Source organism: Akebia trifoliata, chromosome 3, assembly GCF_017979445.1.
Source record: "Akebia trifoliata isolate Shusen 1 chromosome 3, ASM1797944v1, whole genome shotgun sequence".
Lineage (NCBI taxonomy): Eukaryota > Viridiplantae > Streptophyta > Magnoliopsida > Ranunculales > Lardizabalaceae > Akebia > Akebia trifoliata.
In genome coordinates this window covers 55,050,090-55,064,021 of record NC_141377.1, presented here as the reverse complement: position 1 = coordinate 55,064,021, position 13,932 = coordinate 55,050,090, and the positions used below count along the sequence as shown (strand labels likewise).

At 31.7% G+C, this 13,932-nt stretch overlaps 1 protein-coding gene across 14 annotated transcripts in view; it reads right to left on the bottom strand.

Moving 5' to 3' along the window:
• The window catches only part of LOC147408085 (disease resistance RPP13-like protein 4), a 49,811-nt gene that overhangs the window by 21,516 nt on the left and 14,363 nt on the right, over positions 1-13,932 (bottom strand). For 3 of the 14 annotated variants that reach the window (XM_086436944.1, XM_086436950.1, XM_086436946.1), the window contains 6 exons: positions 13,723-13,771; positions 11,259-11,369; positions 10,952-11,142; positions 9,479-9,586; positions 9,160-9,388; positions 7,970-8,526 (listed from right to left, as the gene is read on the bottom strand). The gene's annotated coding sequence lies outside the window, so the exon portion shown is untranslated. Of the gene's footprint in view, positions 1-7,969; positions 8,527-9,159; positions 9,389-9,478; positions 9,590-10,951; positions 11,143-11,258; positions 11,370-12,631; positions 13,079-13,722; positions 13,772-13,932 lie in introns of those variants that run through there. The other 11 variants (XM_086436948.1, XM_086436951.1, XM_086436947.1 and 8 more) reach the window with 11 other exon arrangements.

The following is a 13,932-nucleotide window of genomic DNA, read 5'->3' as shown; positions in this document are numbered from 1 at the left end:
AAAATATGTTATGGTATATTCCCAAATGTTATCTAGCAAAACAGAAAATATTCCCAAGTGTTATACAACTTTTCCAAAGGTTCAATGAACTCGGTGCCCAACACATGGATGAGATGGAAATAGGAATATACGTTTCCTAGGGATCATTACATGAACTTTTCAAAGACTGACCCCAAATTACAACTTTTTAAATCTAAAGTTTGGCATTTCCATAATGTCTCGAACTAATTTTCTTTGAATATTTTTAGAGAAAACGATCCAAAAATAATAAAGAAAGAAAAATAATCAAGATGCAAAAACATACAAAAAAAAAATATAAAGAGAGATTTTATGTGGTTTCCTTAAGATCGGGGTACGTCCACGGATCCTATTGATTCCACTATGAAGAGAAAAATCTTAGTTACAAATTACACCCTTCCACCAAAAAGAGAAAGATATACTCTAAGAAATCCTAACTAGGGTTTTACATAATACCAATGAAACTATACAAAGCTTATTGTTAAATGATGAGCAGTAGTCCTTTTTTACCAATATATACCATCAAACTCCACAAATCACAACATGAATAAGCGTATATACATCACTATGGAATTCTAAGACGTACCGCACTAAATCTCTATTTCCTAAGAATCGTGATAGTCTGACTACTCCACGTGGCACACACTCAATTGACTCTCTTGACGTGGCAAGTTCGGGAACCGTAGATCTATACTCCTCGGGATACAAAACCGCACTTCCCCATAAAAAGTGTATCTCAAGGCATATAGATCTACGGTTCCAAACTTGTCATGTCAAGAGAGTCAATTGAGTGCGCCACATGGGGAAGTCAGATTATCATGACCTGTTTACTAAACAATTACTGACAAAGGAAGCTCATGCTTTAGTACTTTTGTTGTATTTTTCCTCATACGTGATTAACCTCCCAACTGTAACTCTTTAATCTCTTCAATATTGATGTAGAGAGCATTATAGGCAATAGAAAGATCAAAGGATCCAACAGCAAGAACTTTAAAATACCAAATGTATACCTTTAAGAGAAACACTAAAATTTTGCAACTAAAAGAAAGCCACAATACTTCAGTTATTAGCCCTTTGTCACCGCCAGGGGCAGAGCCATGAAGGACTGGACCAATGGGGACTATAATCCCCACTCAAATTTTTGAAAAAAAAAAAAAAAAAAAGTCGTGATAATCTGACTACCCCATGTGGCAAACTTAATCGACTACCTGACGTAACATTGAGATGGACTATCACTTTGTGCATGGTGCATTGGTTATTAAGTTTGTTCCATCTTATGGTCTGCTAGCTGATATCTTCACTAAACTATTACTAAGCATTTTTTTTTATATTTTTAAATCTAGTTAAGATCCTAGTTTGGACTTCTTCCATTGCCATTCTCCAGCTAGAGGGAGAGTAATAAGGTTCTTCAAACCAGTCATAACATCTGTTTATAGATGAATCATGATAATCTGACTTACCCACGTGGCATATTCAATCGACACCCCTGATGTGACATGTTCAGGAACCATAGATCTGTATGCCTCGGGATACACAATTTCACTTCCCCATAAAAAGTCAGAAATGTATGCATCGCAGTAAAATCAATGTCACCTCAGCATCCGCGATTTTTTTTTCAAAAAGATAATTTGATGGACCAAGATGAGAACTGTGGAGGATTTTGCCGCTAGTCTGGCACCTGAGATTCCCAATAAAACCAACCCACCCAGAAAACTTTTTGAAAAGAATAATACTGAAGTGACCCAAGATTTGGGACGTGCTATCTGCGTCCACTTTTACGCTCGTTCACCCACTTAAATGTTATTTTAGAAGAAATAGTGAAATTGCTGGTTACCCACTTTAAAAAAAAAATTAACTTTTTGTTTGATAGGAAGTATTGGAAACTTACATTGCGATTCGGTGATAGAATACCATCGACTCCACCTAAAAGGACTTGGTAAGAACCTAACAATTGACTTCATTCGGTGTTGACCTACTGAATGAAGCTTTGTTTGAAGAAAAAAAAATCTGCTACCGAGATTTTCTAACAATTACTAGATTAGAAGTTTAGATTTTCATTATCATTGTTAACCTATTATACAAGCTCTAAGGGTATTGCTTCTTGTACCATGGAATCCTAACTGAAACTTATGTAGGTTCAAAGAAGAAGAAGAAGAATGAGAAAGAGGTAGATGTGAATGAAAAAGAGAGGAACAGAAAGAGAAGAAGAAGGAGAGGAGGAGACCAAATCAAATTCAGTGGCGGATGGTGGGTGAAAATAATTAAGTGGGTGAGACGAGCAGAAAAGTGGGTGCATATAGCGCCCCTTATATAATAACAGAGGGAGATAATGAAAAGCAAAGTAGCTTAAAACTTTACAATTGGGTAAAATGTATGTTCTATTTTTTGCGAAAGAAATCAAGACTTGCCTAAGCAAAGATGCCACCATAGAAAACTTTTGATACACAAACGCAGTGAGATAAGTTTCAAACATGCAAATTTCACATTAGATTAGATGAAGGTTATTAAAAATTATAAATTGTGCTTTGGATATCATTTTATTAGTTTTTTTTTCTTTTTCTTTTACTTTTCCCGTGTATAGATTATACTTAGCGATTCTCTGAATATTTTATGCATTATAAAATATTTTTTGGACTAATACAAGGACCAATATAACCTTTTTCTTGCACAAGTCCTTCGAAAAATCCAAATTTTTTTTTACCTTCTTCGAATTATTAACGATCTATTCATATCCTTGATTAAACAATCTCTACGTAAATAGAGTAAAAATGTATAAGTTTAAAATTAAAAAAAAAAAAATTTATTTCCCAATCTCACATGGGAATGTTTTCCATGTTCTTCCTTTACAAATTTTGGTTTCTCCATTAGACAAATGCTCATCCATCATCTAAGCCCAAAATTATCAATTGAAAAGTAGTCCTATTGCTCAATAAGTAAGAGAGTCAATGCATTTATGAAAACTTGTATTTATATCTGAAGTCAATCATATAATATTTAAAATTAGGTAAATTTACTAAAACATGCACCAAAAATCGAATAATTCCTAAAATAGAGCACTATTGAACTTAATTTCGAAAATAGTAATCAAAATTAGTTATTTTATTTTACCAAAATGGTACAAAAATATGAAATATATATATATTAATAAAATTTTAATTTAAAAAAAAAGAATATTTTCGATATATATTTATTAAAATTATGAATATGCTCTTATTTTAAGAAAAATTCATTGTCAATGGGATCCTATTGGCATTATACAAAAATAAATTCTAATCTCATGTCAATTATATATATATATATATATATATATATATATATATATATATATATATATATATATATATATATTATATATATATATATTAAATACTCAATGTCAACAAACGTCTGTTGACATGAGATCAAAATTTATTTTTGTATAATGTCAAAATGATTCCATTGACAAATAACATCTAATAATAATAATAATAATAATACTTAATGTCAACAAGATCATTTTGACATGAGATTAGAGTTTATTTTTAGACAACGTCAAACATGATCGTTAGGACATGAGATCAAAATTTATTTTTGTAACAGTGTTAAAAGGATCCCATTGATATTGAACTTTGTTTTTAAATAATCGCATATTTGTAATTTCAATACAAATTTTAAAAAGGGTATTTTTGATATACAAAATTACCACTTTACCATTCATATTTTTTTTACCGTTTTGGTGAAAAAATTATTATTGAAAACGGTAATTACCATTTTGAGAAATAAGTTCTATAGTGCTCCATTTTGTAAATTAATTCAAATTGGTGCCCCGTTTTCATAAATTTCTCTTTAAATTACACGTGGAGAAATAGATTCATACCATATATGTTTGAAAAGTTGATTTACAAAAGGATGAGTTTGTAGATGGAGGCTAATTATAATTGTGGTAATTTTTTTTTTTTTTTTTTGGAGAGTAATTGTGGTAATTTTGTAAAGTTTATTAATATGTTGAACTTGAATTATACTTGTGCCATTTTGAATCGTATTTTTGTCATCCTCCATCTTTTTTTATCGAATTATTTAATGAACTGCTGAATGTATATTTCCGAATCATACTCGAATTATTATCGTTAATAATTTTTGTTTCACACCTAACTGGTAAATATGTTATATGAACCACTTTTTCTTTCTATTGTCAAAAAAGGGTACTTTAGTCATTTTAAATTAGTTGAAATGAGTTGATGCATTAAAAGGGTACCCAGAAACCCTTTAAGCAATAATTGAATTTAGATCAGTTTTCATTTGGGGTAATCCTGAATTCAATTGAAGTGTTTCCATAAAATCACTTGTTTCATTAGATCTCTACCATAAAAGAATCACAATTGCCCTCTGATTATTTTGTGCGTGTTTAATGAAGTATGCTTTACTTATTTATTTATTTTCTAAAAGTTGTAGGGGGCATTTGGTGAAATCTCAAAGACTTTTGTGATTGAAAGAATAATGCTAAAATTATGGGTCTATCATTCTATTTGATTTTTGGTGATATATAGTCTAGGGCTGTCAATGGATCGGATCAAGGTCGATTTGGTATCGACCCAATAAAGATTGGATCCAGGACTGATCCGGACTGGGTTTTTATCGGATCTCAATATTAAGATACAAATCTGATCCATTAACATTTGGATCAAATCCAGATCAGGCCGAACCCAATTTTTTTATACAAAATCTAAATCAAGTGTATACATTTCAACAAATATATAATATATATACTTTCTAACATTATCGGATTAAATTCTTAACAGATCCAAACATGATTGATACAGATCCGATCCAATAAGATACCGGATTGAAACCTTATTGGAAACTAAATAATTGATCCAGACCCAAAGTTATCGGATCAGATTTCAGATCTGATCTGAAGAATTGACAGCCCTAATATAGTCCTACCAAAGGGTGTCAATATGCTTGAAAGGGTGTGCCACATTGCATTTTGTAGGCTGTTGAGTCTTAATTCATGGTCAGTAATTATTTTTTAGGAATGCAGAATTGACACAGCAATACTAAGGATATACAAATCTAAACGCTCAAAAATAAAACAAAATTAATAAATGAAAAATGACTTACAAGAGCAGCTAAATATTATTTTCTTCCTGGTGTATAAAATCCTTAAAATGCCATGATCTCACATGCTTTAAGGGCTCACTAACCTAATCAATATTTTTCCTGTAGCTCTCTACAGCTATTATAAATCGTTGAGTGTGTACCACATCATCAAGACAATTACATTTGATATTTTAAATTTAAGAGCTCATTGGTCGTCCATTTTTAAAACTCTTGATCTGATTAAAAGAAATGTCTTTTTGAATTTTTTTTTTTTTCTCAAATTTGATCTAAAACATGAGTACTAAAGAGCGTAATTGTTATTATTATTTTTTTTTAAATACAACATTTTGTGGGATGTTTAACAAGAGATACAGGAAAAATAGGCTACAAAGGATCTGCTCCCTCTTAAAATTGGGTTTTCTTTTTATATACTATATGTTTTTTGGGGTACACCTTTATAATAATATTTTAAGAAAATAACATCTCAAGGTTGTAGAAAATGGGATTTGGGACAACTCTTGAAGTTCCTTGGCCATAGAGTAGAAAATCGGTTGGCGTAGACCCAAAATCCGAATGGTTAAAAAATTTAATTTAACGGCTTTGGATCCTTGGGCTGTATCTGAATTCTGAAGAATAAAAGTGGTCAACCATGGTTTTAGCTCCCATGATCCCAGTCGGATATGGATCCATCCCCACATCTATCTGGATCCGAATATATATTGCTTTGAAAAACTATATTTTAAAATATTTTTTTATATGGAATCTTATAAATAATGAATGTATAGTGGTAAATAGAACACTATTATAAACTTCACAAAGAAGTAAATAGGTAAAATAGCCAACGTTCTAAAATTGTCCAACTCGACCCGACCTGAGTTGGATCCGACCCAGATATGAACCATTTTATGCCCTACTGGCCAAATGCATCTGAAGCCAATAAAATCTTACGAAGTATTGAATTTGAAATAGGACCATGCTTGGGTATAATTATAATCTTTAATTAGGAGAACCTGTTTGGTGCAATTTCATTCAAGGTGTTTTTATAACCTATAAACCTCCAATCCCGCTTGAATTTCATGTGGAGTTCTACTGCTTTCATTTTATATTTATTTTCTATTTAAATTTTTTTTCTTTCTTTTATATTCAAAAGAACAACAGATTAAGGAAAGAGAAGGTCTTCTAGGGTTTATTAAAAATAAGAGTAATGCAGGGGTGACATTGGGATTTACTTAGACTCTCACATTTCTGACATGGAGGTGAACACATAACCGTAGATGCTTTTTACTTGGATCTCAAGGAAACACATATATGGCTATCACATCAATGTAGTGAGAATCGCAGTGAAAAATAAAATCCTCCCCCTTTATAATTTTTGTAACTTACTTTGAATATTAATTGGTACTAGAACGTGGCATGTGCAAATATACAATCCTCGAAAGGTAATTTAAAATATTGATTAAAGGATTTTTTTTAGATTACATAATAAATAAATAAAAGGGACTTTTATAATGTTGAAAACTAAACAACGTGATTTTATCAAAATGATCTTGATTTTATTAAATTTAAATATAAAAATTGAGGCATTTATGACCACTTAAATAATAGCGTCAAACCGATTCTACTTAGCACTTCCTCTCATTATAATAGTAAAGATACATATACCACATGTTGAGGCTCTCCATCGACATGACTGTTGGAATGTTAGGGATTCTAAAGAAAAATGTATTATTCCCTCAAAGATTGAAACTAATCTCAGAAAAATCTGTGTTTTTCTGCAAATCATAATAGTCATGTTGATAGAAATCCTCAACCGTGGATTGCGCCTAAAAAAGTCCTTCTAATTTACAAATTTACAATGCTTGAGGGTTCCAAATTACAAAGCATCTCCTACACTACTCAAAAACTTTCACCAAATTCATGAGTGAAAAAGTTATTAAAAGAGAGAGAGAGAGAGAATCTTAGAGAACCCAAATTTCTCTCCCTTCCCTCCAAAATTGTAAATAGAAGTAGGAAATAGGAATGTCTATATGTGATCTTTTATTTAATAAATTAAATTATTTTGACATTATTTAATTGTAAGAGTTCACAAAAAATTTTCAAAAGATAACATTTTCCACATAAAGTTAAAAAATATCAATTGATTCTTCAATACATTTAAGGATGTTATAACCATTTTAACAGAATTCAACAGTTATCACTACAAAATATGAGATTTTTTTAGACGATTTTAAACTGTCACCAATTTCATGAAAACCGCCTCCAATATATATAAGGACGGTTTTGTCAAACTACCCACTATAGTGGCGTCGCTAATTACTTTTAGCGGCTAAGTAAGGGCGGTTTTAAAACCGCCTCTAAATATGATTTAAGGGCGATTTTTATATTTTTAAAGACTGTTTAAAAACCACCTCTAATAATAAAAATTTAATGGCAATTTTAAAACCATCTCTAAATAATGTGATTTAAGAGTAGTTTTTATATTTTTAAAGGCTGTTTGAAAACCCCCCTCTAATAAAAGTAATTTTAGGGCGGTTTTAAAACCGCCTCTAAATAATTTGATTTAAGGGTGGTTTTTATATTTTTAGAGGCTATTTGAAAACCCCCTCTAATGTAGTAAAAAACAAATTATTAAAATTTTCGTTTCAAAATAAAACCGACAATTATATAAAGAAAAAAAGCTGCTATTGGCACCCAAATTTCACTTATCACACTTCAATTCTTAAAAAATGCTATTGGCACCCCACATTTACTTATTATACTTCAATTAATTATCACACCATTATTAAAATAAAACACAACATTTACATTACAAAGCATACAAGGGTTAGTTCTTATAGTGACAAATCAAGCACTAATTAAAACACTACCATCGTAAACAAAGAAAATAAAATTAGGATACAAAAAATCAACTACTCAAATGTAATCCTTCGACATTGTTGTACTCCCATACTTAATTATGAACATCATAATGCACTACTTGCAATTAGTAAAAATTCATAGGACCATAATCAACATCTAAGCAAATATTATAAAAGTCATGTAAAAGATCCGATATGCATATCAGAATTCAAAAAGTGAGGCCAAAATCTCAAAACTTACTTTTATAAGTAAAATGTAAGCATAAATCCCAACAGTCTTTTTTTTAAGTAAAAGTCTCAGTTTACTTACAATGACGGATACTTGAGTGGAAACTTCATGCACAAAAATCAATTAGCTTCCACTACAACGATCTTGAACTTGTCTGCAATATCAGACGTGAAATTGGTCATTTGTTTCATTAGGTGATCCACACTTGACTCATTGCCTGTCCTCAAGAGTGTAGTGAGAGCCAGTGTTGCAATGCTCCTATTCTGGTCTGAAATTAAGCTCTCCATATCTATATTGCAATTTGTAATTGCCAAGGGATGTGTCATGACAACCTGCAGGAGACTTTAGAAAAATTAGATGAAATAAATAATCAGAGGTCCACAATAGAAGAAGCGCAATTAAAAGGTACCAAAAAAAAATAGCAAGGAAGAACAAAAATTAGCTATCAATCCTAACTATTAAGTAGATTTTCTCACTGGCTTGATTAGCTCCAGGATTCAAATGCTTTCATAGCTCCAGGATTCAAATGCTTTCAGAAACCTATTTCCATGCTCAGCAATGTATCATGGTATCTAAGTATTTATTTATCTAATAAAAGAAGCATTTACTTATTTTGTTTGTATTATTCTATTCCACTGGCAACAAATTTAGTTCTTACTTAAATTCCCAACCTAGCAAAAGAATCAATTCAAATCTAGTGGCCTACACTTTTAGTACTCCCATACTTACAATAACGCCTCACACATTTAGAGAGCCCAATGCCTTTGTATTGCTATAATGTTAGCCAAAAATAGTAGAAGTTGCACAAAAAAAAAAAGGAAAATTAGAGAATAAAACAAAAACAACTAGAAAATATATTACATAAGTAGCATATAGTTATTATAATTTTCCGTGATAAGTAACACCATGTGATTATTGAAGAGAAACATATACATAAAGAAGAGCTAATTGTAATTTAAAGAGAGGAGAACCAACTTTGTTTAGAGTACAGACAGCAGCAAAAAGAAGCACCAACTTGGATGAACTCAAAAAGAGTTGTAGAACATTGATGGCTGAAATCAATTATTGGTTGGTCACATCACTCAACTCTGTTATTGCTCTCGCAGCTTCTAAAATCACCATTTCTACTTTACTTTGCATACAACCCTCAAGATGATCATAGAAAGGACCGGCCCCTGTTTGTGTGTTCAAACCCGATTCATACCTGCATGATTGTTGTTTAATTATACTTCATAATAAGGATATAAGACCTGGGTCATGCAACTATACGTATTATATTTGGTGGGAAAAGTACCTGAATGGCATATCGAATCAGAAGGCACTGAGCCAAAGGTGAGCAAACTGTTCCTTTTGTCAAGCTGATAACTAGCTTGCTCACAGCTAATCGGTCATTATGTCGTATCTGCTAGTTGAAAATCCATTTACATAGTACCCATCTTAACAAGTCTAAATATTTCATGAACTTGTTATCAAATACAATTCAACATTAGATGTTATTGCTATGAGTTACTCTTTTCTCCCATAAAACTTTCCCAATGAGCTACGGGAAAGAAAAATATACAAACTACAATATCAAAATCAAAAACACACAGAGCAGGTCAAGAAGTATTATTGTAATACTATGTTAGAGATGTTCTTCTAAACTGGTGGAATACACATTTCAAAAAAGCTTTGAATTTCGACTCTCCATGAATTTTGTAGAGACGCTTCCTATTTATTTTCAAAAAATTGTTATCTCCATCACTAAAAGAAATTAATTCATTTTAATTTTTTTTTTTTGTTATTTAAAGAATTTGGATACAGATATTCCCTGTTTTAAATCCCCATTTCTACTCTTGTGTGTGAACCCTCCATAGATGACATTTTAGATAATCCAAGTGTATAGTGAATTGTCCATGTCTTGAAGACAATCCTCACAAAATTTCAAACCTTTTTTACCTAGTTTGTCTTTAATTTGAAGAATCCAGACTGTTCATTTAAAACATTAATTTAATGAAATAAATAAGAATGTACCAATTTTTGGTGACAATTATCTTCATGTTGATAATGGCTCAATATACAGTGGGATGGTATAAAATGTAACTGTATGGGCCCCAAGGCGGGAGTGCAAATATAAAATGGGTTTGGTAAAAACTTTTGAAGAAAGTATTATTTATTCAGAAGATTGAAGAATGGAACTAGTAAAGAATAAAAATTGTCAATTGACTTACAAAGAAATCAAGCAAACCACATTATGGTGTCATGCAATTTTCATAAGCTTGAATACGCATTTGATTTGATTACCAAAGCAATGACCAACTTCAAATCAATGTTTTTAAACATGGAGGATGGGGCAAGGTACTTCTATAATTTAAAGCAGGAGGTGTAAGCCTTGAGGCATGGGGTGTAATCCTTATGCACACGAACTTTTAAATGAAAGCGAAAGTAACAAGGATTAAATAATAAGATTAGATTCGTAAAAAGGATATAAGATGCCTCATGAGATTTTACACTTTTTTTTAATAACGCTTAGAGCGTTATGGGGAAGACCCATCCAAAAGAGAGCCTTACAGCATAAACCTCAAATGCTTTTAAAATGCTACTTTAAATTATGGATTTAAAACCAAGTATGTTAATAAATGAAACAAAACTTCTAATGTACATTACTCCACCTTTTGACAATTTCTGGGCTTGTCTAATTCAAAAAGGAAGAAGTCTATGAGGAAAAAATCCAACATTAAATGTAATATGGCACATATTATAAATAGTAACAAAGTGGTAATGGTACCTGAAGTAAGTGAATTCCGCTAACAAGAGTAGCACTAGCACAACAGGATTCTTGTCAACAATTGAGTATATTTCTATTTGGGTGAGAAGGGTTCTGTCAATAATTCTACAAAGAACAAGGATAGCATTGGCTTTATACACGTCGATCTTGCTATTCATATCCCTCATCAATGAACTCGTAACAATTATAACCTTTAACAACAACAACAACAACAACAAAAAGTTTACAAGTTAAATTTTTTTTTTTTTCCAAAAAAGAATAAAATTGAGTGAATTTTTTTTTTAAAAGAAGTAAATTTCAAAATAACCTCATCAGAAGAGGGGGGAAAGTTCCTTGATCATCAAATAAACCATTCTCCCCAGTCTTATGTCTCCCTGGAAAATCTTTGTGACAAAAAAGAACACTTCTGTTTTTCGATCTATAAAAATACACGAAAAAAAAAAAAAATCCATAAATCATTTAGTAGAGAGAAATGTTTCCTTTAAAACAAGGTGAAAGACGTAGTATGAAATAAGATGGAAAGCTATCCACCATATTGACGATGCCTGACCTTTGTGAATGTCAACTTTCCCTTAGTTTGTCACCTCTTGGGGCTACTTATAGGTTTTTTTTTTTTTTATTATCGGTAAAGATAATTTTACTAAAAAGGAAAAGAAATAAGGGGGTTTGAGTGGACTAACCCATACAACAAGGAAGAACAAGCAAAGAAAAGGAAAGGAAAAGAAAGAACAACGAGGCTCCAAACAAGCTACTCCAACACCAAATAACAAACAGTCAAACACTATCATCCAACTCAGTATTGATTCATTTACAAAATCATCTTTCTTGGTATTTCCACTCATCCAGCTCAGCATCCCCTCATTGTATCATTGTCAATTGCTTTGCATATACAGCATTAGTTGCAATCATACAAGAACATGCGGTAACAAACCAAGCCACTTGACACATTCCACCTAAGACTGCTAAGGAGTGATCAAACATTAGATTTAATATATATATATATATATATAAACTTTTAAGCATGAAAATATGTACAAGGAATTTCCATTATGCTACAAACGACTAGCTAGTCATCAATTATTATTGACCAGAGGTAAACTATTACTTGACAATGATTAGTTAGTTACAAATCTATCAAAAAAAAAAAAGATTAATTAGTTACAAATTTTAAAAATACATCTTACTGAATGTTTAAGTTCGCAAACAAATTTAGATCTGCACAAAAACAGGCCACAAAATGAAGATGTTCACGATAATGTCTATATGCACTTCTGCGATACCAAGTTAGAGAATATGCATACCCAAACAATGGCAACTAAAGAATAATCTTTACATGGTACAGGTGTGCAAAACATGCAATGTAAAGTAATTTGGTGGATGGAAAAGGATGATGAACACAGCCTACAACCATGAATCAATTGTGGTCCAAATGGCTTAGAAAACAAACATTCAAAATTATTCAGAGCAAGAACATCACCCAATGAATAGATTGGTGTTTGAATTTGAACATAAAAGAATAATCTACACACACACACACAAATAAAGGAAGGATTTTAGTTGCACACTTGCTCTAGCTCAAACAAATATTATAATCAAACCACTAAAACACCCAATCCAAAATTTAAACTGAAAACCCTAGAAACAGAACAAGAGAAAAATCAATGAGAATCCGAAAAATACCTGTAATCTTTAATGTTGTTTGAAGATTTAAAGAGAAATCAAAGAGTGTGATACGAAGAAAGGAGAATCAAACACTGATTCGATAAAATAACGCCCAGAAAAAAAATCGTGAGAATCGAAGGAGGAAGAAAAGGAGATCGAGAGTTTTAGGGTTGCCGTGAGAAAATCTTGCCCAAAAATCAAACCCAAACCGTGAGAATTGAAGGAGAAAGAAAGGGAGATCGAGGGTTTTGGGTTGCCGCAAGAAAATCTTGCTCAAAAATCAAATCGTGGAAAATAGATAGAGATTGGCGCCAAAGTAGACAACGATTGGGCAAAAATCTCCTCTCCTTTGCGTCTCTTTGGAGGCGTTCTATCAAAAAGTTTCGTTGGTCATTTGAGGCGTTTCCATGAATCGTCGCTGATTTTGTATCTTGCGAGGTGTTTTCACTAAAATCGCCTCTGTTTCTGCTCAGTCACAAAATTACTCATAAAAAACGCCTCCAAAAGCAAACGTTTTTGTAGTGTATCCATTTCAACAGTCAAAAGTTTGAAAACCTTGGGAACTACATTTGGGGGCGGATCGGCTTCAAAGTTATTTGTGGCAAAAAGAGACGTAGGAAATTATTATTTTAATAAAAATATTTTTTTAACAGATCAAAAATAACTATGACAATAAAAACAAATGATGTATTTGTGTTTAAGATGGTGGAAGATTTTTCTATCATTACATATTACAAAGTGACTCACAAAAAATTCAATCCATCATTAGGGTCATCTTGCCATTGAAGCCTAATATGATGGGTTTGAGCTGCTCCAAATGCTTTTCGGGTTGGATCTAGATCCCAAGATCATTTTGTTTATCAAATGGGTCTTGTTTTGTTGGTACCTAAATCAAACACAGCAGAGCTTTTTTTTTTTTTTTTTTTATTGTTGGTCCCTAATAAGATGATGTGCTCATTTTTGTGAAAACATGAATATATTGCAAGGAAAAATAGCTTTGAAGGGACATTAAAAAAAGAGACTTAAACATCAGTTTAATGGAGACAAAAAGACCAACAAGGAATCAGATAACAAATTAATATGAAAACATTTTAAAGGAGGGTACTTACATCAAAATGAACAGCTTAATCTTTCATCCAAAGTGCTGAAGTACTGCCCCTACAAATTATTCATCCATGTGAAAAGAGAATGCTTTCAATCTTGGACAATCCAAATCAACTATTATTAATGAAAATTTAACATATTATCTGTAATTTTCCTCTAATCCTTACCATCAGTTTGATGGCGTACCGAAAATCTAGAAAAGCCCAACAACCAAA